Raw genomic sequence first — 25995 nt, 5'->3', positions numbered from 1 at the left:
GGCATTCACTCACCATGCTATTATTTCAGCACCCACTGTAGCAGGTTAACACTCACTATCACCACGCATTTCCACAATACACCACTTCTGCATCTATATCACATATTTTCACTAGGTGATCAATGCAGCATGCTTTTGTATACCTCCCAGCTATGTATCCACACTTTACCAACCCGTGCTGCAGCACATTACCACTGTCATGACACTTGATGCACCACATTCCACCATACTTAGCTTCCTTCATCCTCACCATCTCCACATTCCCCGGCTTACAAGCCACAACACCCCCTACATTCATTACCCATTAACTACAGTCGCACCATGCACATAGTTTCATGGTCTTCATCTCCCACTTATTTGCCTCATATATCTCTGCACATTCACCATTAATACCGACACTTATGACACCCCATCACATCCTCTGTGACCTTCATCAACTCACAGTAGTTCACCCTGAACTACTATGTTTCCTTCTCCTTTGTTCACAGTAATTCCTATTGAATTACTATGACTTTGGGGCATGTTACAATAGTTCATTTGAACTGCTGTAATAAGAGGCCTTTCACAACAGTTCATTTGAACTACTGTGACCTTCACCAACCCACAGTAGTTTACCTCGAACTACTGTGGTCTCCTTCCCCTTTGTTCATAGTAATTCTGGATTGAATTACTGTGGCTTTGGGCCTGTTACAGCAATTCATCTAGACTGCTGTAACGATAGGCCTTTCACAACAGTCCATGTGAACTGCTGTGGCTCTTGGATTTTCACATTAGTTCCCATCAAACTACTGTAGTTGTTGGCCTTCCATAGCGATCCGTTAGATCATTGTGAATCCATGCTTCTCACAATGATTTAAGGAATGTTGTGATTCCTTCCATTTCATAGTTTTCCATCAAAACCTCCCCATGTTTCTATATATCAATGGATCCCTTTTGAACACCCTTCCCTATAAATACTTCATCTAATGCCTTAGGCCAATGAATATAGGTTTGCATTTTGCCTAAGGTATTATGTATATCTTCATCTTCCTGTTAGTTTAGGATATTACATGTATATGTCAATATTCACTCAACACATCATTCCAGTATATATTTTGCCATTTACATTGAATTTTTCATTAGTGTAAGATACATGTGAACACCCCAAATTTTCCAAAAAATCCAAAAATAACCCTTTTATCCTAGGGCCCATTCTCTGAATCAACTGGGTCAATTTCTGATCAAATTTCCATTTATTTCTCGGATTCACTGGAATCCAGATTCAATTTTCATCTCTGACCCAAGTTCTAATCCAAATCGGATATCCAGATCCAATTCTGATTTCGAATCTCTTATCGTTCAAAAAATAAAAAAGATCGATTTCTTTATATTTTCTCAGAGGTTTGTCTCAAAACTCAGGGTCCGATCTTAATTCGAGATCTGAATTCTAAAGTTCTATCGAAATTCCTAGACCCGGATCTATCCCTGAAATCCAATTTCCAAATTTAACCCGACATTTTCCATAAACCTGATTTTTAGACAATCTTACAATTTTAAAACAAATATTTTATAAAAATCTTTCAAAAGCTCCATCTGGATCACATCTCTTGAAAATCCTCAGGTTTTCCTTGTATTTCCCTCTTATTTTTAGAATTTCTCTTAAAAATATAAAAAGGATTTCCAAAAAATGTAGATTTACACTATTTTGACGAAAGCTTGTAAAATAGGCCCTCTTTATGAAAATCCATAAAATTACAAAACCAATTTTGAAAATTAGCCTAACGGCTTCCTCTTATTTAAGCAACTGTCAAGAGGCCTTCTCCTTCATCGCTTCTTCACCCCTCCATGCTTTCTTCTTCACGATCATCTTCTTCCCCTCTCCTTCCCCTCTTTCTTCTTCAGTAAAAGACTCCCATGATAGAACAAAAGCCTCAGTTCCATCCTTCAGAATCCTGTGATCATCGCAAAATTTTTTCTCTCGTTCCTCTTTTCCTTTCTTTTCGCCTTTCTAGACTCTATTCTCTTTTTTAAAGGGGAATAAAAAGATAGAAAAGAAGAAAGAATGAGAAAAGGAGAGAAGAGAGAGGAACTCTTTTGCAAGGTCTCACCTGACCAAAATTTTGAAAAATGTTTTAAAATTACTCGCCTCCATTTTGAAAATCTGCGGGAAAAAATGGAGAGACGGGATTCGCTCATCGGTACGAGGTTTGACCGTTCCTGACACCTTTACCAGAAGTAATCAAACCAAGGATCAAATTTATGCCTTTTTGCTTTGCTAAAATATCATCTAAGAATTTATCCTAAGTCTAAATGCACAAAGAATCATGCTTGTGCAATGCAAGGATGTATGATCTTTTTTGAAAAAAATGATTTTGGAAATCTCCAAGTGTTTCTGAGATGAATTTGATAATAGAATGAGGAAATGGTTTTAGACAGTTGAATCTGACTTAGAGCTATGAGATAATTCAGAAAAGATACTAGAAGTTCTAAGTCTTTGAAATAATCAGAGTTGGGAAAATAAATCTTGACTTTGAAGAGAATGATTTGAGGCCGAGATAAAAGAAATGAAGTTTTAGAGTCAGAAATGGACTTCTGAATTTGAACCTGGATTTAGGAGAGGGAATGAAATTTGAAATGGAATTGAATTTCGATATTTAAAGTTTGAAATCAGGATGGAATTTGGATATGAGAAATTCAAAATGGAATTTAAAAATGGAAATGGATGTAAGAAGTCCAGATGGGATCTAAAAATGGATTTGGTTTTGAAATCTGGAAATCTAGATTGAATTGGATTTAAAATCTGGAATTGGGAATGGAATTTGGATTTCAAATCTAGAATTGGGAATGAAATTGGATCCGAAGTCTGAGATCCAAAATGAAGTTGAATTCTGGAACCCTACATGGAATTTGGATCTGAAATCTGAGATCCAAAATGAAGTTGAATTCTAGGATCCTAAATGGAATTGGATCCGAAATCTAAGATCCAAAATGAAGTTGAATTCTGGAACCCTAAATGAAATTTGGATCTGAAGTCTGGAATCCAAGATGAGGTTGAATTCTAGGATCCTAAATGGAATTGGATCCAAAATCTGAGATCCAAAATGAAGTTGAATTCTGGAACCCTAAATGGAATTTGGATCTGAAGTCTGGAATCCAAGATGAGATTGAAGATCTAAATCCAATATGGAATTGGGTTCTAAATTTAGAATTGGATTTTGGAAAGTCCGAATGGGACTTTTGAAGATGGATCTGGGTTTTTGAAAACCCAAATTGAATTTAAGACTTAGGAAAAATCAAATTTTCAGAATCATTCTCAAAACTTTGAATTGAGAATCAAGACTCAATCTTGGGATAGAGTTTTGAAGATAAAGAATAATTTTGATTTTAAAGTTTGAATTTTGAAATCAGAAGATGAATCAGAAAGTTCAAAGTTTCAATTTGAACTTTGAAATTGATTTTGCGATATTGACTTGAATTTAAAAAAAATGAATTTGAAATTTCAAAATGAATTTGAAATCTCAAAGCTAAATTGGACCTTTGAGATTTGGAACTGAAATAGAATTTGAGAATGAAGAGATGATTTGGAATTTACAAGATTTGAAGATTGGTTGAAGAAGATATTAAAAATCACTTGGAGTTTTGAAAAAGATTTTTTTGAAAATATGATGCAATTCTACCCTAAATGATGAAATGAGTTGAAGGATTTTAAAATTGAATTTGAAAAGCATATTTCATTCTTTAAATGAATTGAAATAAGATTGAAGATATAATACATTCCTGACTATGGTCATTGAATGTATTATATAGTAATCGTATTCAAATTCAAATGGAGAATAAGATACATTTTGGTGCCTTTTATAGAGTTTAAAATGAAATTAACCCTCAATATATCCTGACTATGGCCATTGATATATATCTTGTGTTAATTTTAAATTAAACTCTAATAAAGGAGGAAAATATTTTGAAAATATGATGATTTTCAAAAGGGATCCAGTGTGGATCCAGTGTTATTCTATAAAAGATGAAAATCCTAAGTTTTGTTCACATCCTGACTATGGCCATTGATGCAAATCATCGACTTAGGATTTAATCACCTCCTATTAGAATGGTGCGCGTGCCATTCGTGTTCTCATCTGTGAGAATTTAAAATAAAAGAGAAAAATGATATGACAATGGATAATTCCTGATATTTACATGCTCATTCATTCTAATCTAATGCGAGAAGGATAAAATTCTCATTAATATCTAACTATTACCAGTTTTGAATGGAATTGCCATTACAGAACTTCTAACCTCAGAAGGAGAATAACCTTACATATTTCCTGAAAACAAAGTTAGCACAAAATGAAATACGAAACATGGAAAAGAAACAAACAGGTCATTATAACACGATGATACCTAAAAAAAATGAAAATGCATACACAATAATTATATCAATGAGCAAGTTTATATGGAGATGTACATTTGATACATTATACAAATAGAAACAAGAATGTCATGTACTAAACTAAAAAAAGAGAAAAATAATAATTTGCAGCAGGGTATTAGTGAATGATGCAATAAACAATGTGAGTATAGGGATTGTACATGGAGGTACCTCAGTGCATAGTAGGTGGGGGTGATATATGGAGTTAAGTGCTCAGGTCAAGGCCTTTACAGGAGGCAAGGGAATTCATGAGGTGCTATGATGATGGTGTTACTGTAGGGAAGATGGAATGTGGTATGCAGGGTGTATTAAATATGCAGAAAGCATGGGAAGTACTGATGGTGTACATGAGATGGTTGTAAATATCAACTGTGAGGAGACAGAGTATGCATAGTTTTGCTGTAAACGATACTGTAGCATGCAGGGTGGTGGGGAATATGATATGCACAAGCAGATATAATAATGACTGTGAATGTGGAAATGAAAATGATATACATTACATTGCTGTGAGTCGATGATGGGGTAAACATTAAGCCTAGGTGCAACAGGAACGCTGACATGAGATTTAGTGATAGTGCAGATGATGTATCGCATATTACTGAAAATTGTGTGATGATATGTGAAATAGATATGTTGTTTATGTAGAATCTGTGTTGGATGGATGCAATATGCAATGAGATGACATGCTTTCTGGTGTTGTATGGCAAGATGCTATGAAGGGAGGTTGTGTGGTGAACACCTATGAGGATCACAGCAGGGACAACAGTATTGCGGGTGATGGGCAGGTACAAAGATGATGGATGTTATGTGCTGGGCGACAGATACTCGAGACTTGGAGATTTCTATTAAAATTAGTGAGGGAGGCTACTATGTGACTATGAAAGCTTTCACCAGATTTCCCTTAGCATTGTGCTTCTGCTATGGTGGGGAAGATGACTAAAAGTTGCTAAAGTAGCAAACGAGAAGGCAACATAAATTTGATTTAGCCCTTGAGAATAGCCTAACGAACTGTGAATCAATGATTCAACTGGTGACTGTGAGGCAAAAAAAAATGAATACCGGGAATCAATTCTGCTAATGAAGAGAGTAATTACTTCATTGTTGTCAAGTTAATACGAATACCCTCTATTGTTAACTGATCGATGGCTGCTTGATGCTAATGTCTGTGAACACCCCAAATTTTTCAAAATCTTTTAAATATTCCCTTTTTGTCCCTGATATCATTTTATGAGCAATTGAGTCACTTTTTAAATCTAAATTCCAGTTTATTTCTCAAGTTTTACTGAAATTAAATTCATTTTATATGTCTGACTTGATTTCGGATCCAGATCCATTATCCAGATCCAAATCTGAGTCTCGTTGTCCAGATCCAAATCTGCTATCATTCGGCCAACATCGATCTACTTCATCAATTCCACATCCCCTTCCTTCCTCCTTCCTCCCAGTTTAAGAAGGGAGCTCCACGAGAGAGGAAGAGGGGAATTCCCTCCTTCAGAATCCCGGCAAATAAGTCGAAGCCCTCATCCAATTGCCTTCAAACTTCAGAGCTCTAACAAAACCACAGAGTCTATCGACCCCAAGGGATACAGGTAAGCAACTCTTCCCTCTCTGATTCTTTCAGAAATCCTCTTTCCTGTTCATAGTATCGCCTTGTTCTCTTTAGGTTTTTGTCTTTCCTTTTGTCATTGTTTCTTTTTTTTTCTTCTTCTCTTATTTTTCCTGTATAAAGCATGATGGTGGGATCGACCTGCCTGTAGCAAGATCGATCCACCCAATGCGACATCAATGGGATCCGCAGATCCCAACACTCCTTTTCGTAGATCTATATATTTTGATTTTCTTCAGTTTCATTACGTTTTTTTTTTCTAACTTGTACTTTAATTTCCAGTTTGTATTAATTTCCTGTTCTAATTACATCTGATTCTTCCTTTTGATTTTGTGTTGTTCCCTTTATTTATGGTATTTCATTCATTCTAGTTACCTTTCGTATATCTTTGCTGGACATCGGAGTTGTAGTCTCATTCAGCTCTGTGCATCATGAGGTCCCGTTTAGAATAAATTTCACGGTGGAATCTGTTTTAAAGCAGATGTACTCGTTCCTCTTTTTTTTTATGGCAAATTAATAACTTTCAGTCACCAGCGATTTGTTGTTGCGGGACTTCAATCCATTGAGTTCTTGTGCTGCCCAGCTTCTCTTGTATATTTATTTGGCCCAGCAGGAGTTACATTGATAACCCATCATTGCATTAGGTTTAGTTCATTGCATCATAGTTCCAGCATATATTTGAGGTAGCATAAATATATACTTTCTTTTATGTTTGTTTCTTGATTAGCATGCGTCTATGTTTTCTCCTTTCTAAATCTCATTACAGTATATGGGGTATCTTGTATCCATTTTAATTTACATACGTGGCTCCATCCCTTCATCCTTGAGAGTCATCATATCATATGTGGATCTTGCCTCTTTTCAGCATAGTAAGGACAGAGTCTTCTACGGTTTAGTCTGCCTGACTTGTGACTTGGATGTAAATCCATGTTTTCTATGATCTTCTCCCCTGTTACCAGATATTGCATTGTTGGCAGGTATGATCCTATTAATCTCAATAGTTAGAATTGATTGAGCTTAGGTTGAAAGGGTTGGAGAAATATAACAAGTGATACATGCTTTAGATAATCATTTTTTTTTTATATATCAGCAATTTGTTTATTAGTTGCATTGTATCAATTGAGCCATTCATCCTTTTAAGTATGAGAGACCATTCTGTGATGAAAATTGTTCTTGTTATGTTGTAGAGTCGGTATTTATTATTTTGTGTAGCTAAGGCATCAGACCTACTGGAGGAATTTGAAATTATGTGGTTTTGCATGATTTCCTACATGCTTAAGTATATTTCAGTACATCATATTCATCTTCCTACATTGCCCACCTGTTGTTTCATCCCACTCCTCCTTGAAGCCCAGTACAAAAGTTATGTCACCCATAGCCTAAGATCTGGATGATCGAGTATTGTTGGGTACTGACAAGCACAATACGTCTGTGAGTAGCAAAATGGAGTCCCAAGGAAGGAAGCAACTCCTTCATGCAGGGCCACTGAAAGCCTATAAATGGGGATCAGACTAGTGGTTTGATATTGCTAAAATCCATCTACAGAAATTGATGAAGTTGGTTGGTAGGAATTGGTGGGCAATTCACTGTACTGTCAACAACCTGTTGCAGGCCCTCTTACCGCCACAGGAAATGGATCATTGATTTACGGCATATGCCTAAGTCAAGTCATCAAAAGATAGCAATGAGCAGGGCTTATCATTTGGTATAAAAGTCTTAACAGAGGATATGGCTTCTTAGATAACCTTCCTAATGTTAATTGATGAGAATCACCAATGATGATACACTCTTTTTATTGTGTTTATTTCTGATATTAGCAATCCATTCATTTGTAGCTATACACAATATATACCATCATTTTATCACAGTAGTATAGCCTGACATCACCCTTATCATACATAGCATGTATATACTTCATAAGAAACCACCCTACATTCACCCTTGTGAACTACACCATTCATTCCATCGTACCAACCATTTGCACTCCTCATTCTAGTTTCGTGAACATACCTGCTGCAAATTCAACACAGCTGGTGAAACATTTGACTGTTGTCACTCTCTTCTCGGTTGTAGTTCCTCCACCAATATTCTATCATTGTCTAGTTCACCACTTCATATCCACGCAGCATCATCGCATGTGCCGATCACTGTCAGATTTTCATTCCCATTCACTTCCATTTATAACTTTACTAACACCCATATTTCAGTATAGTTACCACTGACATAACATTTCCTCACCTATATCAATGCTATATAGTTTCAGCAACCATATACAAATAGCTGGTTTCTTAGAAATTATACCCAGCATATGCTTCTATTGTTCACCCATACCACTTCCACCTTAGCACCTATATTTAGCATCTTCTTATTCCCTTCTTCACTGTCAGCACCTACTCTATTACCCATCCAGTGAGTTCAAATGGCTGAATTTCATAAAATTTCTGTTAGTGGCCATAGTGTTATTAGATCTAGTATGATTTTCAACACCTCCATTCACACCCATTTACATATGTTATCTATCTCAGCCACCTACACTGTCCCCTCACATTCAGCATTTCACCTATATATATATATATATATATGCATGTTTATATGTACATAAATACATATCAATTTCATCTTTTCCACAAATTAGACCTTAAATACCTTGGCATGTGAGCGTTTTCGCCATTGACATCTATATAATATGTGGAATTTTCTTCCATTTTCCATATTAACCCAGTTGTTTTGCAGGAAATATGTGGAAAATGTCATTATTTGGAGTGGTAAATTCGATTTTATATATTGTAATAGTTAGATCTTAATGAGAATTTACATTTCCAGTTTTAGATAGAATGAATGAGCATTGTAAATATCATAAATTGCTTATTTTTATGCTTTTTACCTTTATTTTCCAAAATTTCACAAATGGGAACACGAATGGCACGTGCACCATTTCGTAAGAGGTAATTAGTCCTAAGTTGATGATTTACATCAATGGACATAGTCAGGATGTAAACAAAACTTAGGATTTTTATCTTTTATAAAATAATATTGGATCCACACTGGATCCTTTTCAAAATTCATCATATTTTCTTTAAATATTTTCTTCTTTTATCAGAGTTTAATTTAAAGTTAATTCAATATATATACCACTGGCCATAGTTAGGGTATATTGAGAGTTAATTTCATTTTAAACTCTATAAAAGCACAAAAAAATGTATTTCATTCTTCACCTGAATTTAAATATAGATTATTATATAATACATTCAATGACCATAGTCAAGGATGTATTATATCTTCAATCTCATTTTTAATTCATTTAAAGAATGGAATAGCTTTTCAAAATCCAATTTCAAAATTATTTAGATTCATTCATCATTTAGGATAGAATTGCATCATATTTTCAAAATCTTTTTAAAAACCCAAGTGATCCTTGAACCTCTTTTCTTCAAATTTTTATTTCAAATTCCAATTTTATCTCAAATTTCAAAGTCCAATTTGACTCTGAAATTCCAAAATCATTTTATATTCAAACTTTAAATTCCCAATTTAATTCAAAATTCAATTTCAAAGTTCAATTTAACTTTGAAGTTTCTGATTCATCTTCAAAATTCAAAACCAAGTTTATTTTCCTATCTTCAAATTCAAAAATCAAAGTTTGAGATTGATTCTAAATCTCAAAGCTTGACCTTTCCTAAATTTTAAATTCAATCTGGGTTTTCAAAACCCAGATCCATATTCAAAAGCCCCGTTTGGACTTTCAGAATCCAAAACCAAAATTAGATCCACATCATATCTTGGATCCCAGATTTTGAATCAAATTCCCATTTAGGATCTGTGATCATCACAAAATTTTTCCTCTCGTAATATTCTCTTTCTTCCTTCTCTTTTCCTTTCCAACCTCTTATTTTCCTCCTTTTTGAAGGGAGAAAAGATAAAAGAACGAAAAGAAAGAGAGAAGAGAAAAGAAAGAAGAGAAGAGAAGAGGAACTTTTTTTGCGGGTCTCACTTGACCTTAATTTTGAAAATATTTTAAATAACTCGCCTCCGTTTTTAAAATATTTGTGGGAAAACTGGGAGACGGGATCCGCTCGTCGGTACGAGGTTCGACCGTTCCTGGCGCCTTTACCAGGGGTAATCAAACCAAGGGTCGAATTTTATGCCTTTTGCTTTGCAAAGAATTTATCTAAGTATTTATCCTAAGTCTAAAATGCACAATGAATCATGCTTGTGCAAATGCAAAGATGTATGCTCTTTTGAAAAATATTTTGAAGAATTTCCAAGTGAATCTGATAAAGTGAAGAAACGATTTCTAACTTAGAACTTAAGATTAAAGTTCTAAGTTTTTTAGAATAATCAAGAGCTTGGGAAAATAAATCTAGAATTTGGAAATTGATTTTGAAGTTTTGAGATAAAAAGAGAAGGGAATTTTCAAAGTCACAGATGGACTTTAAATTTAGAAGTTTGAACTTGGATGAATATTTGGAATGGAATTGAATTCCAATTTTGAAGTTTTGAAAAAATGTGGGAAATCAAAAGGAATCGAGAAATGGGATTTGAAAAAAAGTTGGAATTTCAAGATGAGATTCGAATCCAAGTTTTGGATTCTGAATAGAGTTTTGAGTTGATTTTTGGATTTAGGATCCGAAATAGGAACTTGGTTTGAATGAAATGGAATTGGCTTTAAGAATTGGAATTAAAGTAGAATTTTGGATTTGAAATTTTGAAGGGAATTGGATTCAAGACTTGGATTCCAAGATGGTATTTGGATCTGAAATCTGAGATCCAAGATAGGGTCGGACTCTGGATCCTAAGATGGAATTGGATCTGAAGTCTGAGATCCAAAATAGAATTGGATTCTGGATCCTAGAATGGATTTGGATCCGAAGTTTAAGATTAAAGGGGAATTGGATTCTGGATCCTAAGAATTGGAATTTGGATCTGAATCTGAGATCCAATGTAGAATGGGGATCTAGATCCTAAGAATTGGAATTTGGATCTATAATCTGAGATCCAAAGGTAGAATTGGTTTTTGGAACCTAAGGTGAATTTGGATCTGAAGTCTGAGATCCAATGTAGAATTGGGTTCTAGATCCTAAGAATTGGAATTTGGATCCGAATCTGAGATTAACTTTGGATTTTGGGTTTTGAAAGTCCAAATGGGACTTTTGAAGATGGATCTGGGTTTTGAAAACCCAGATTGAACTTTAGGAAGTTTTGGATTTTGAGATTCAGGGTCAGTCTCAACTTTTGATTTAAAACTTGAAGAAAACTTGATTTTTAGATCAGAAAATGAATCAGAAACTTCAAAGTTAAATTGAACTTTGAAATTGGATGTTGAATTGAGTTGGAATTTTGGAATTTCAAAATTGATTTGAGAATTTGAATTTATAAATGAACTTCAAAGTCAATTTGGACTTTGAATTTGGAGTTTGAATTTGGAATGAGTCAAGAATATAAAGATGGAATTTTGAAATTTCAAAGTCAAATTGGACTTTGAACTTGGAATTTAAATCTTTGAAATAAGATAGAAGAATGATTTAAACTATAAACTTAAGAAAGATACTTGAGATCACTTGGATTTTGGAAAAGAATTTTGAAAAATATGATGTAATTCTATCCTATATGATGAATGAATTTGAATAAGTTTGAAATTGGAATTTGAAAATCATATCTCATTCTTCAAATGAATTTAAACAAGACTAATGATATAATACATTCCTGACTATGGTCATTGAATGTATTATATAATAGTCATATCTAAATTCAAGTGAAGGATAAAATACCCTTTTGGTGCTTTTATAGAATTTAAAATGAAGTTAACCCTCAATATACCCTGACTATGGCCATTGGTATATATTTTGAGTTAATCCTAAGTTAAATTCTGATAAAAGAAAAAAAATATTTTGAGAAAATATGATGGATTTTGAAAGTGGATCCAGTGTGGATCCAATGTTATTTCGTAAAAGATAAGAATTCTAAGTTTTGTTCACACCCCGACTATGGTCGTTGATGTAAATCGTCAACTTAGAATTAACTTACCTCTTACGAAATGGTGCACGTGCCATTCGTGTTTCACCATTGTGGGGATTTTGAGAAATACAGGGAAAAAAATGCATGGAATAAATAATTCATTTCTATGATGCTCATTCATTCTACCTAAAGCAAGAAATGTAAATTCTTATTCCAATCTAGCTATTACAACATGTACAATCAAGTTTTACAATCCCAAGTAATGACATCTCCTGCATGTTTCCTGCAAAACAACCAGATTAGTAAAAGAGAAGAAAAATCATATCAAATGGTGAAAAGATATGTATGATAAAAAGGATTGGAAAAGATATCTATATACTTACATACATATATATACATACATGTATAGGTATATTCACGTAAATGTATATGTCTATGTATAGGCATATATACATATATATATATATGGGGGTATGTTTAAAGGAGAGATGTGCTAAGGTGTGGGGGAAGTGATATTACTGAGGCTGCAATAGGTTTTGGGTACTGCTACAATGTTGTTTGCAGCAGGATCACCTAATTTGGGTAATGGTATGGTAGATAGCCATAAGGTGGTTGTGGACAGGATGGTGCTGATGACAGATTTTCTGCCAAACAATGGCAGCAAGGTGGATACTGTGGTGATGTGCATCAGCTGTGTGCAGGGTGTGGGTTAGTGAAGCTAGAATGAAAGACTTCATGAAAAGACCACCAATGCTGCTGTGAAAGGTTGCATGACAGAAGTGCTGCATGTTGGCAGATATAATAGGTGATGTATGTAGTAGTGATAGATGGGGGATGGCATAACAGATGAGTGGGTATGAGGGGCACGAGTGGTATGTATGCTATGAAGATGATTGTATAAGTGTGGTAGCAAAATGCAGGATTTACTGCTGTAGTAGCAGTAGATGGGTGAGATGCAGGTAATGTGAACTCATTGCTGTGAGTTTACTGTGGAGTATGAAGATGTGCGATAGCTAAGTATACAACACTAATGCTTTGAATAATATAGACAGTGATCCCAGCTCTACCACTGGGCATCAGGAGCTGGACCTTTGCTAACAACTCTTTCACTAAAAGCATTTTACACAGGGTGATCTCTCCATGGTTTTAGCTTTGTGAGTCCCTGTCATCAACCAGATGGTTATGACAACATAATTGCCAGCGTGGGTTGCTGAAAAGTTCTTGCATCCTTGGTAACTGATGGGGTGCATAATGACAACATCTATACAAAACGGGAGGTGAGGCAAAGGCTGGAGACTTACCCTGAATTACTATGCAGCTGGATATTAACTGGTAATGCTAATGGAGTAGATCATACCGGTGATGTAATGACACATTGACGGGTCTTCCAAAGTGATGGGTGATATATATAAATACTGTGCATCAGGGTACAGTGAGAATGACGATGAATACAGTGCATCAACAGGGGCTCAGCAGAGATTGATGATGATATATATATATGCTGAAAGAAAATATTTGAAACATAGCCTTAATCTAGCCCTGATTTATTCTGAACCATATCTTTGGTAATCATGTTATTCTAATATTTGACCAATCGTTCCAGAACTGCTTGAAATGATCATGGATTCCTGCGAAAGCAACAGTCATGTAAGCAGCAATAAACAAAATATATATGCATTGTTCAGCCTGATGGGGTCAAACTGAATTTCTGCAATTGTGGATTGTCAAGAGTGAATACTTAGCAGGGGATAGATCATACTTAATATACACAATGATTGGTAAATGTAATTCATGCAAACATTATTCCATGAATACAGGCCATAAACCACTACCCTGCTCCATCATGAAATCCTTCAGAAATGTGAGTCATTGTGCGAGGGATGCTATGATGCCCATTGTTGATACTCAGTAGATTTCAAAAAGGAGCTACCATTGACCACATATATGTAAGGTGAATGTATAACGTGAGATCAGAATTTAAAGATGAACTAGCAATTAGAAATCGATGATATTAGTAAGAAATTATATGTGATAAATGTTTAAACCAGAAACAGGGGATCGAAAATAATGTAACTAGACATTTGAAGATCACCAGAAAGATAAAGCGACAGAGGAAAGAGGATAAAAGGGGACCATCAAAATAGATCAAGGTTTGATTGATAAGCCAAAAATGAAATAAAAAAAAATAATAAGTGGTTAAATGAATGAACTGTTGGATCAATGATTTTAATACCATTAACGTTCTAACTCATGAAGAACAGACACCTGCTGGAATTCTGTTTTATCTGTAATGACAGTATTGTCACAGAAGATCCCTTCATCATCATTTGGTTAAAAGAAAATACAACGTTGCATCCTGGTGCATTGGATCCATCAAATTATTTGTGTGTCACCACGGCTACATCAGCAGCACCAGGGTCTGATGTTTATGGAGACATAAACGAATGACACATATCTAAAATGCTAAATGCTAAAGTCTAACAACAATCAAAGAATTGATGAAGATGCTAATGTTCAAGTATGTATAGTAATTAAGATACAGAGAGTAGCGAATGAGATAGGTACTGCAAATTTAGGTGATATGGCTGTATACTGCTAAATGCCACAAAGGTGATGCTGGGGTGCCAGAGCAGTGCAAGTGAGGTACAGGAGATGGCTTTACATAATCAGCATACATGAGATACGAATAAGTTCTGAATACTCTTATGACCCACGATTAAGATAAAGGAGGAAGTAAACAGGGTAAAATGAGAGGACTACATATGGGTAGGAAAAATCGTAACAAACAAGACTGATGAACAATACTAATTAATAAAGCAACTTGAAATAATGGAAATGCAATTGTGGATAGTAAGTTTCAGACCCACATAATAAATCTAAAGCAATGAAATAAAACACACATAACAATTTCTAACAACTACAAAACAAGAGAAATCAATACTGATATGTCTTCAAAATGCAGATCACATAGATGCCATTGAGCCCGAATTGCCATAAGGATTGATGCAACAGAGGATTTAGATATCAAAATTAGAAATGAAGAGGACTATGGATAAAAAAAAAATGCAATAATTCATACCTTCCTAAGAAAATAGAATGAAGATTTCAAAGAGAGCTTATCAAATTCCCTGGATCATTGTTTAGACATCACACAGATCACCGGTAAATGGACATTCAATATCCAGCTATACCTCACCTGAACGTCAACAACAGACTACTACCAGAGAATTTTCATGGAAAATCAATTTGAGATTCGGATAAGACCCAAGAAAAAGCATTGGATTTAGTAGTATAGATTGCAAAACAGAAAAATAATGATATAAAGGAAATGTCGGATTTGAGAGATTCCGTTTCATATTGCACAGGAGGGGGGAGTGGATGATGCTAAACAGCAGTCCAACCTCCCCACAGGTGCGTTAGTAGGGCCAGAATGAAAGGGGAAAGATCGATATATGAGCTTTGAGGGAGGGAAGGAGACCTACCGAAATGCTTGAGGAGATTTTGACGAATTGAATCTTTCTCTTCTTGATGGGAGTCCTCTGCTACTGAAGAGAAGCTTTCTTGTGGGAATGCCTCGATCGTGGAGTTCCCAATGCTCGATGGAGAGTATTAATGGACGCTTGTTCGATTTTTCTGATTTCACTTGCAGATGTTGCTTGATGATGAGTTTAATGTGTGTTGATAACAGCTCAGAAAGGGGAAATTCGGTGAAGGTCGATTGTAATGGATGCCTCTAGGAAGGACAACTCCTAGGAAGAAAACTCGATGAAGTTGATGGATTGCAATGGCTATGTCCAAAAAAAACGAGATGGCCAGAAGACAGGAGCTGGCCTCTTTTTAAAGAGGAAATGGAAGCTTCGAGAGGGGAAAACCCGTTGAGGATTGAAGGTGGAGAAGAGAGCATGCCGTTGCAGATCGAACGATGGAAGGAGGAGAAGGAAGGAGTGCGGGAGGAGTTTGTTGTGGATTTTCTCTTTTTCCAAAAAGAAGACTCCTTTTAAGAAATTTTTTGTAAAATGGCTTTTCAAATGAGGTTTTTAGCAAAAGACAACTTTGCAAAGCTTGAAATCATTTGCTTTTCTTGTAGTTTCTCCGAATTTTTGCTTTTTCATGTTATTTTTCTATTATTATATTTTTTTTTTGTATTTTTTTAGAATAAAATCCTAAAGCTTTACAAGAAATCAAAGATTGAAACTAATTTCTTGATGTTTTTGTAAAATATTTATAAAAGGAGTTTTTCTGAGAATTTTAAAAACCATTTTGAGAAAATTTATTCAGAAATGGGTTTTGATCCGGATTTGGAGGAAATATGGATTTAAAGTGCTGGATTCGGATCCGGAGTTGATTTTGAATATATCAATATGAATTTTAATTCAGAGAATCTGAAGAACTGATTTGATTTTCTCAGAAAACGGGGTTAGGGGCAAAAGGGTCATTTTTACAAAACTTTGAAAAATTTGGGGTGTTCATAGATGCCCCTCTTTGCTACTAAGCCGGTTGAGAGCCGAACTTAGTGGCAAAGACAACACTCCAAATTTTGAAAATGCCCCAGTCAGCAGGTTTGACCTGGGTGTGGAAGAATTATTTTGAAAATATGGTTTTTCAGGCTTTGAAACCTTATCCTGAATGGTTTTGGGGAGACGAAATCCTTGAAGATGATATGATTGAGTAGAAAATGAGGAAATCGTGATGGGACTTTAGATGGAAATTCTGAAATGGTGGGAAATGAAAATTTTGATCAGGTCTCATGGGTGAGACCAGATACTATTACTTGGAATGATTCAGGTTTAGCCCTTAACCTGGATGGGACAAAAATATATCAAGATGAATTTGAACTGAGGAAAGGGATACACCGGGACATTGATGGGACATTTTGGAAAATGCCTTGTGAAATGAAGCTCAAGTGGAATCCTATCCCGGATGGATATACAAAGCATGGACTCCTTGATGGGAAGAGCCATGATGAGACTGGAAGAAAACATCTCGTCAAAACGAGGAATCTCGTTGGAACGAGTCTCAGGTTTAACCCAAACCTGCAAGGAAGATACCTCGCGAAGCGAGGTTCCGGGTTAACTTTTAACCTGGATAGAAAATCTACCATACGGATTTCTCAAATGGAGAAACCATAATGGGACCTTCGGAATTTGGACGAACAAATTCGAAAGGGGTTTGTGAAAGGAGGAAAATATAGGGTTCCCTAAAGCTTGGAAAAAGAAATGATTTTGGGTGTCTCATTCGCTGAGACTGAAATAGCTTTTTGAAATCAAATGACCTCTCACAGAAAATTTCAGGTTTTAACCCTTAACCTGAGTGGGAACACCATACGGAATCCTTGACTGAAGAAACTGTGATGGGACAGGAAGAGATACTTCAACTGAGTGAGGCAACTCTTCTGGAAGCTAGGTTGCATCAAAAATGGATATTGAATGTTTGTTTCATTTTTGGAATGGCTAGAAAATTTTGCCAATAAGATAAAATCATAGTAGATTCAAAATGTGCATGTATGTGCAAAGATATTCCCTCTGTTACCTAGAGTATTTCCTCCAATGAGGTTAACTCCTCAGTTGTAAGAGTCAAATTCAAAAATTTAGCACTGATGATTTTCTTCAAGGAAGCTATTTATTCCCCTAATATGAGAATAGAAGAAATATTCTTAATTTCATAAAAGCAGGAAATGAAGAGATATTGATAAAAGAATTTTGCATGAGAACAGATGACTTCTGGCAACTTTGGCAGTTCGATATCTGGATGTTTTCCCACGATGATTCTTTTGCACTCTTTTTGAGTCATTGGGCTTTCTCGGTCTTTTCTCATCATCCTTCATTTGGATGTCCTGACTTTTTCTCTTTTTCAGGGAAGGGTATGTCACAAACTCCTTCATCTTGGAGATGCTCCGATCCTTCTTTTTCTCAGGGATTATATATGATATTGGCTCAAAAAGGTCTTTTAGATGATAGCTGGAATCAAATATCTTTTAGGGTTTGTTGGTAGGTTCATCGCATCTGCCTTCATCTCGACAGTGGTCCGAACTTTCCCTGGAAGGATCCGTCACAAACTCCGTCATCTTGGAGATGTTTCAAATCTTCTTTGGCCCCGGGGATTCACTCGCTTAATTCGCCTTCATCTTGACGACAGTTGAGAGATCCCTTTTGCGGATATTTTGATTGCAACTTTTTAAACGACAATGAGAAGATATGGGTTCAGTGGATTCTTTTATAGCTCCAGATATTTCCACTGTCTGATTGCCAGAAAGTCATTTTAAAACACGCGCCATAGCCAAGATCAATATTAATTCGCTTCTAGCTTTTCAACATCATTGAAGATTTCTTTTATTGATCATATCGAGGATATTTTTTACATCCTTTTGTTTGATCAACAGGAAAATATTTGAATTTTACCTCTTTTCGCAAAAAGTTTTACCTTTTTGGAAAGAAATACTAGAGGTAATCTGAGAAAATTCTTTTTGTGCAGTAAGAATATTTAGAATCAACAAATGCTTTTAGCAAATTGGCAAAGTTTTCATGAATTCTTTGTGAAATAATCACTCAATATAGATTTTGATGAGACCTTGAGTTGCAGTCTTTGATTTTGGAAATACATAACCAGCAAAAGCTGGGACCTTTGAAATACATGACCAGCGAAAGCTGGGACCTTTAAAATACATGACCAGCAAAAGCTGGAACCTTTGGAAATACATGACCAGCGAAAGCTGGAACCTTTTGAAATACATGACAAGTAGATGTTGAGATCTTTTTGAAATACCTGTCCAGCGAAAACTGGAATTTTTGAAATATGTGACCAGCGAGGAGCTGGAACCTTTTGAAATACTTGACCAGTAAAACTGGAACATTTAAAATACATGACCAGTAATAATGCTGGACCATTTTGGAAATACATGATCAACGAGTGTTGGGTCTTTTGGGAAATACACAAATGGTTATGAAAAACTGGATTTTAATAAAAGGGTTGAGAGTGATAGAAATTGGGAGATTATAACCCGAGGGTTGAGAAAATGATGAATTTTTTGAAAACATTGTATCCAGAGGTTTAGAGAATTGATAATCTTGAGAGATTTGGAGATATGAAGGTTTGGAGATGAGGGAATGGAGGAATCGCACCCTGAAGGTTTGATTTATGAAAAATAGGTTGATTTGGGAGCTCGAAAATTGTGAGCTGGGACTTTTTAAAATATGTGACCAGCGAGAGCTGGGTCTTTTGAAAATACACGACCAAAAGCTGAGTTCTTTTTTGGGAATACCTGACCAGCAAAGCTGGAACGTTTGAAATGCGTGACCAGCAAAAAGCTGGAACGTTTGAAATACCTGACCAGCGAAAAACTGGAACGTTTGAAATACATGACCAACGAGTGTTGGATCTTTTTTTTTTTTTTGGAAATATCTGACCAGCAAAGGCTGGAACGTTTAAAATACTTGACCAGCAAGAAACTGGAACGTTTGAAATACATGCCCAACGAGTGTGGGATCTTTTTGAAATACCTGACCAGCAAAAGCTGGGACATTTGAAATACCTGACCAGCGAGAAGCTGAAACTTTTGAAATACATAACCAACGAGTGTTGGGTCTGACCAGCAAAAAGCTGGAACGTTTGAAATACCTGACCAGCGAGAAGCTGGAACGTTTGAAATACATGCCCAACGAGTGTTGGATCTTTTGAAATACATGACCAGAAAAAGCTGGGACATTTGAAATACCTGACCAGCGAGAAGCTGGAACGTTTGAAATATATGACCAACGAGTGTTGGATCTTTTTTTTTTTTGGAAATATCTGACCAGCAAAGGCTGGAACGTTTGAAATACTTGACCAGCAAGAAACTGGAATGTTTGAAATACATGCCCAACGAGTGTGGGATCTTTTTGAAATACCTGACCAGCAAAAGCTGGGACGTTTGAAATACCTGACCAGCGAGAAGCTGAAACTTTTGAAATACATAACCAACGAGTGTTGGGTCTGACCAGCAAAAAGCTGGAACGTTTGAAATACCTGACCAGCGAGAAGCTGGAACGTTTGAAATACCTGACCAGCAAGAAGCTGGAACGTTTGAAATATATGCCCAATGAGTGTTGGATCTTTTGAAATACATGACCAGCAAAAGCTGGGACGTTTGAAATACCTGACCAGCGAGAAGCTGGAACGTTTGAAATATATGACCAACGAGTGTTGGATCTTTTCGGAAATACCTGACCAGTAAAAACTGGGACGTTTGAAATACCTGACCAGAAAAACTGGGACGTTTGAAATACCTGACCAGTAAAAACTGGGACGTTTTGAAATACATCAGCTTTTGGGAGATTTTAAATCAGGACTTGAATTTTGTAGAAGAAAGGATTTTGATCAAAGATTAAATGTAGAAAGTTATTGGTGCGAGGGTCAGATCCTCCGAATGCTCAATGGATGATTGGAGATTTTGGAAAATACCCTAGTGCGAGGACTGGGTTGTAAAGATGAGCTAAACAAAGTGAATTTTTAAGAAAATAAAGATTCTTTTGTAAAAATTAATGGACCATCATAGTTTATTTACATGTGGTCGACTTTCAGGATTTTGTCCCCTTATCCTGAACGAGGGAGAAATAATAAAAAGAATACCTCATTGAAAGGAGGCATCAGGTTTATCCCTTAACCTGAAAGGGTATATTTTAAAGATAAAGGTAGATGAAAATTTTAGTAAGATTGACGAAAAATTTGTTTAAAACTTGACATAAGTGAGCAATAGCTTGAAGAACATTTGTTCAAACCAAAAAGTAAATCAAATGAAATAAAGATTATAAGATCAAAATGAGAATTAACAAAATTCGAGAAAAAGAGCTTTTGTCTAATCCTGCCTGCATATGATGAAAGAAGATTATCATGGATTAAAATAAAATGCCCCAGTATCATAGAGAGGAATGTAAGAATAGAAGATCACTATTTTATTGAAATGGCTCTTTTGAGGAGTACAGAGGCTTTAGAATGAACATTTCAGGTGAAAAACTTCTTCAAATGCAGAGCATTGATGGGATCTGACATTTCCACTCCATCTGCATTGATTAGACGATATGAATTGCAAGGAAGTGCTTCCTTAATCACATAAGGGCCTTCCCAATTGGGTGACCACTTGCCCCGTGGTCGATGCTTGAGATGAGTCGTTGATCTGAGTACCAAATCATTAACTCGAAATTTTCTCTCAATGACAGACTTGGCATAATGTCTAGCTATCCTCTGCTGATAAGCTTGAGCGTGCTCTGCTGCTTTGATCCTCTTTTCATCCAGTAAATCTAGCTGCACCAATCTCTGCTGCTGATACTGATGAAGTGGCAATTCTATAAGTGAAGCAAATTTGAGAGCGGGCTTTTGGATATGGAGAGGTAACACCACTTCAGTCCCGTAAACAAGTTCTGAAGGAGTGGCATTAGTCGGAGTCCGAATGGTGGTCCGATATGCCCAAAGCGCGTCATGAATTTTCTCATGCCAATCTCGACCTGTCTTCACAGTCCTTTCCAAAATACGAATCAAGATCTTATTGGTAGCCTTTGCTTGGTCGTTCCCTTGAGGATAATAGGGAGCTGAGAAATGATGGGAAATTCTGAATTTAGAACAGAAGGTTTTCATCCTCTCATTTTTGAAATGGGTTCCATTATCTGAGACAATATCGTGTGGTATGCTGAAGCGACAAAGAATGTTCTTGTGAATGAAAGAAACCACATGGCGGCCTTCTACTGTGCGTAGAGTAACAGCTTCAACCCATTTCGTGAAGTACTCTGTTACAGCCAGAAAGTATTTGTGGCCGTTGGAAGCAGAAGGGGTAATCGGGCCGACGACGTCAAAAGCCCACATAGAAAATGGCCAAGGAGAAACAACTGATTGTAGATATGCGGACGGGGCATGAATATAAGGTGCGTGCAATTGGCACTTGACGCACTTCTTCACAAATCTATGACAGTCCTGCTGCATGGTATTCCAATAGTACCCTGCTCGAACGATCTGTTTGACGAGAGTTTGATAGCCGACATGGCCACCACAAATCCCTTCATGTGCCTCTTGGATAACTTCCATAGCTTCTTCTTTGTCTAAGCACCTTGAATACTCAGAACTGAATCCACGGCGGTAGAGGACATTGGCAAGAATGAAATATCTGGTAGACATGCGTTGAATCGCACGTTGCTCTCTTTTTGGCATTTCTGGCAGAAATTCACTAGTCTCAATGAAATTTTTGATATTTTGGTACCAAGGCTTCTCCTTCTGATTGACCTGGTTTACTTGCATATTTGAATCGAACGCGGGGTGTTCAAGTCTGCCGACTTCAAAAGAACGACATGATTCACTGCTTTTGAAGGATAAAATGGATCCCAAGCTGGCCAAGCCATCAGCTATCTGATTGTGCTCTCTTCTGATATGATTGAGCTGAAATTCTTCGAAGCTGTCCACAAGAGCTAAGACGATCTTCTGATATGGAATTAATTTGGGATCTTTCACTTGCCATTCAGTGTTAACTTGACTGACAACAATTAGTGAATTGCCAAAGGCATGCACTCTCTTGACATTGAAATTTTTCAAAATTTTGAGGCCTTGTATTAGAGCTTCATACTCGGCCATGTTATGAGTGCATTGGAAACCAAGCTTGAGGGAATAAGGGATCATTTCTTTTTCTGGAGTGATTAACAAGACTCCAATCCCTATGCCAGACATGTTTTTAGAGCCATCGAAGAACAAGTTCCAAACTGGGGGCTGTTGGACGTTACAGATGTGCTCATCAGGAAAGTCATCCTCTGCTTTAATTTCTTCTGTCAAAGGGAAATCTGCCAACTGATCTGCGATCGCTTGGCCCTTAATCGACTTTTGAGAAACATACTCTAAGTCATATTGCATCAGCAGGACTTGCCACTTTGCGATTCGTCCATTGAGAAAAGGTTGTTCAAGAATGTATCTGAGCGGATTAAGCTTTGATAAGAACTTAATTTCAGAAGCCAACAAGTAATGTCTTAACTTCTGGCACATCCAAACCAGAGCTAGGCAAGTCTTCTCCATTTGAGAATACTTCTTTTCATAATCAATGAATGTTTTGCTCACGTAGTAGATGGCGTGCTCTATCAGGCTGCCTTCTTCATACTGAGCGAGGAATCCACCACAGGCATTCTGATTGACTGAAATATATAGTAAGAGAGGTTTTCCCAGCTTTGGTGGCTTCAATACTGGTGGATTGAGGAGATATTGCTTGATGTGCTCAAACGAGAGCTGACATTCCGACCCCCATTCAAATTTAACTCATTTTCTAAGCAAATGGTTGAAAGGCTCGCATCTCATGGCCAAATTAGAGATGAATCTGCAAATAGACTGAATACGCCCTTGAAGGCTTCGCAGTTCCCTGAGATTAGTTGGAGGCGGCATGTCAATAATGGCTTTTGCTTTGGCCGAATCCACTTCGATCCCTTTCTTGCTGATGATGAAGCCGAGCAGTTTGCCGAACTCTACTCCAAAAACACATTTCTGAGGATTAAGTCTTAACTTGTAGAGGATAAGTCTTTCAAAAACTTGACTAAGAGCATCAAGGTGATCATTTTCTTCTTTAGACTTAACTAGAATATCATCCACATATGCATCCATATGCTTGTGCATTTGATCGTGGAAAATAATGGCCATCGCCCTTTGATAGGTTGCTCCGGCATTCTTGAGCCCAAATGGCATCACAGTGTAGCAAAAGGTTCCCCATGGGGTAGTAAATGAAGTCTTCGACTGATCACGAACGGCCAACTTAATCTGATTATAACCTGAATATCCGTCCATGAAAGAAAACATGGCATGACCTGCTGTGCTATCGATCAACAGGTCAATATTGGGAAGCGGATAATCATCTTTCGGGGTGGCTTTATTGAGATCCCTGAAATCAATGCAGATCCGAACTTTTCCGTTCTTTTTAGGGACTGCCACGATATTTGCTAACCAATCTGGGTAGTCAATGGCCCGGATGAAGCCTGCTTTCAGTAAATCTTCAAGTCCTTCCTTGACTTGTTGCTCAATTCGAGGGTCTAACTTCCTCAGTTTCTGCTTGATTGGTCTGGCTTCTGGTTTCAACTTGAGTTGATGCTCAACCAGCTTGATATCCAATCCTGGCATATCTTCGTAAGTCCAGGCAAATACTTCTTGATGCTTTTTGAGGAATTGGATGAGTCTAGCTTTCTCAATTTCACTTAGACTCGACCCGATTTTAAGAATCTTCGGATCATCTTCCGACCCAATGTTAATATCCTTAGTTGGATCTTGAACCAAAGATGATGGTTCATCCTGCTTCTGAATGTGAGCAAATTCTGGCAAATCCTGAATAGTAGAATCAAATTCAGCTGGCTCTTCAGTCTGCTCTGTTGCCTGACTGACCTCTGCTCTGTCTTTCATCTCAGGAAACCTTGCCAATTTTAGATACTTGGGATTGATAACAAATCTTGTCATTGATTTAGGAGTTAAAAGGTCCTGAAAATGCCAAAAAGAGCTTGTTTTGAGAGAAAGATACGAGCCAAATCAAATTTTTTGTATAAAGCAAAGAATAATGACATAGACAAAGCATAAGAAGGAAATGATGGATACTTGAAGAGAAAATTTCATTGATTGAAGTAAAGTATTTACAAGATTTTAACAAAAGATGGGACTGTATTGTCCCTACAAGACAAAAGAGAAGAAAAGAAAGCAGGAAAACTAAGGCATCATCTCTTCATTGGCTTCCTCTGACAAAAACTGTCTTTTTGCTGGAATCCTGACTGATGAACCCCAACCCTGAACTGTCCGCATGTCGAACCGGAATGATGGGCTCTATCATGTCATCTTCATCTTTCCCCATGCCTCGAAATGGCTGGTATCCATGTTTTATCAGCAGATCAAATCCCTTTCTTGCTTTAGAAAATTGAGGAAATAAGGGATGATCTTTGAAGGAGGCGTAATCAATGCGTCCTCCTAACTTGAAGAAACAAGGTCCCTACCATTGGACTGTAGCTGCAATATTTTCCTCTTCCATGACATCTTTCAGTTTTAGCATCTCTAGACTGTCACTGAGATTGATCTCATCTGCTTCTCGGATGCTTGGAATATCAGCTGTGAATGTTGGACGAGGAATCATAGGCTGTGGCAGCCTCTCTTCAGGATCTTCGCCCAAAATGGTAGTGATCATTTCATTTTTGGACCACTTGATGCACTGGTGGAGGGTCGACGGAACTGCGTTGGCATTGTGGATCCATGTTCGTCCCAACAATAAATTGGAAGTTGGCGGCACGTTGACGACATGAAACAGCACCGTATGCACTGAGTAATTAATGAAGGTTTCTAGGAAGATCTTGCCCTTGGCAGTCTGCCCGTGATTGTCAAAGTCGTAGATGGTGATGGGATTAGGCACGTATTCTTCTTCCTTCAATCCCAAGGCTTTCACTGTCATTTCTGGGCAAATATTCAAGCTGCTGCCCCCATCAACAAGTACATGCGGGACAGTCATGCCCCTGGTCCTTACCACAATGTATAGTGCATTGTTGTGAAATGAATGAGGCTTTGGCAGGTCCTCACCAGAGAAAGTAATAGGCGCATTTGTCATCGTCTGACTTACTATTTGTGCCATGTCCTCGGGCGTGGTGCCCGGTTTCACCTTGATCTTTCTTAATAGATCATCCAACTTTTCCTGGTGCTTAGAAGAATCATGAGTTAATTCGAAGATGGAAATGTTGGAAAGCGCCGTAATTGGCTTCTGGAAATCATCAGCCTGTTCCTCTACTGCTTTAGAGGTTTCTGCCTTTTCTGCGCAGGCTTCTTTCTTAAGAAAGCTCTTGGGGAAGATTTGGATTCTTTCATTCCTGACTGGCACACTAGCTTGGTCAAGAAGCGAGCGGATATCTATTTTCTGATACACAGGCTGATCCTGATGTAGAACCATTACCTGATGCTGGAGTTTTAGCTCTTCACTAGAGAATGGGTGAATATGACTCTGTGGAAGGAAAGGGTATTCGGAGATGGTTGATGCCGAGTGATTCGGGAATGGAGCAGATAAGATCTCCATCTTGCC

This window comes from Nuphar pumila, chromosome 4, assembly GCF_984573655.1.
Source record: "Nuphar pumila chromosome 4, dmNupPumi1.hap1.1, whole genome shotgun sequence".
Lineage (NCBI taxonomy): Eukaryota > Viridiplantae > Streptophyta > Magnoliopsida > Nymphaeales > Nymphaeaceae > Nuphar > Nuphar pumila.
The sequence above is the reverse complement of the archived record's forward strand: the minus strand, read 5'-3'. Positions refer to the sequence as shown.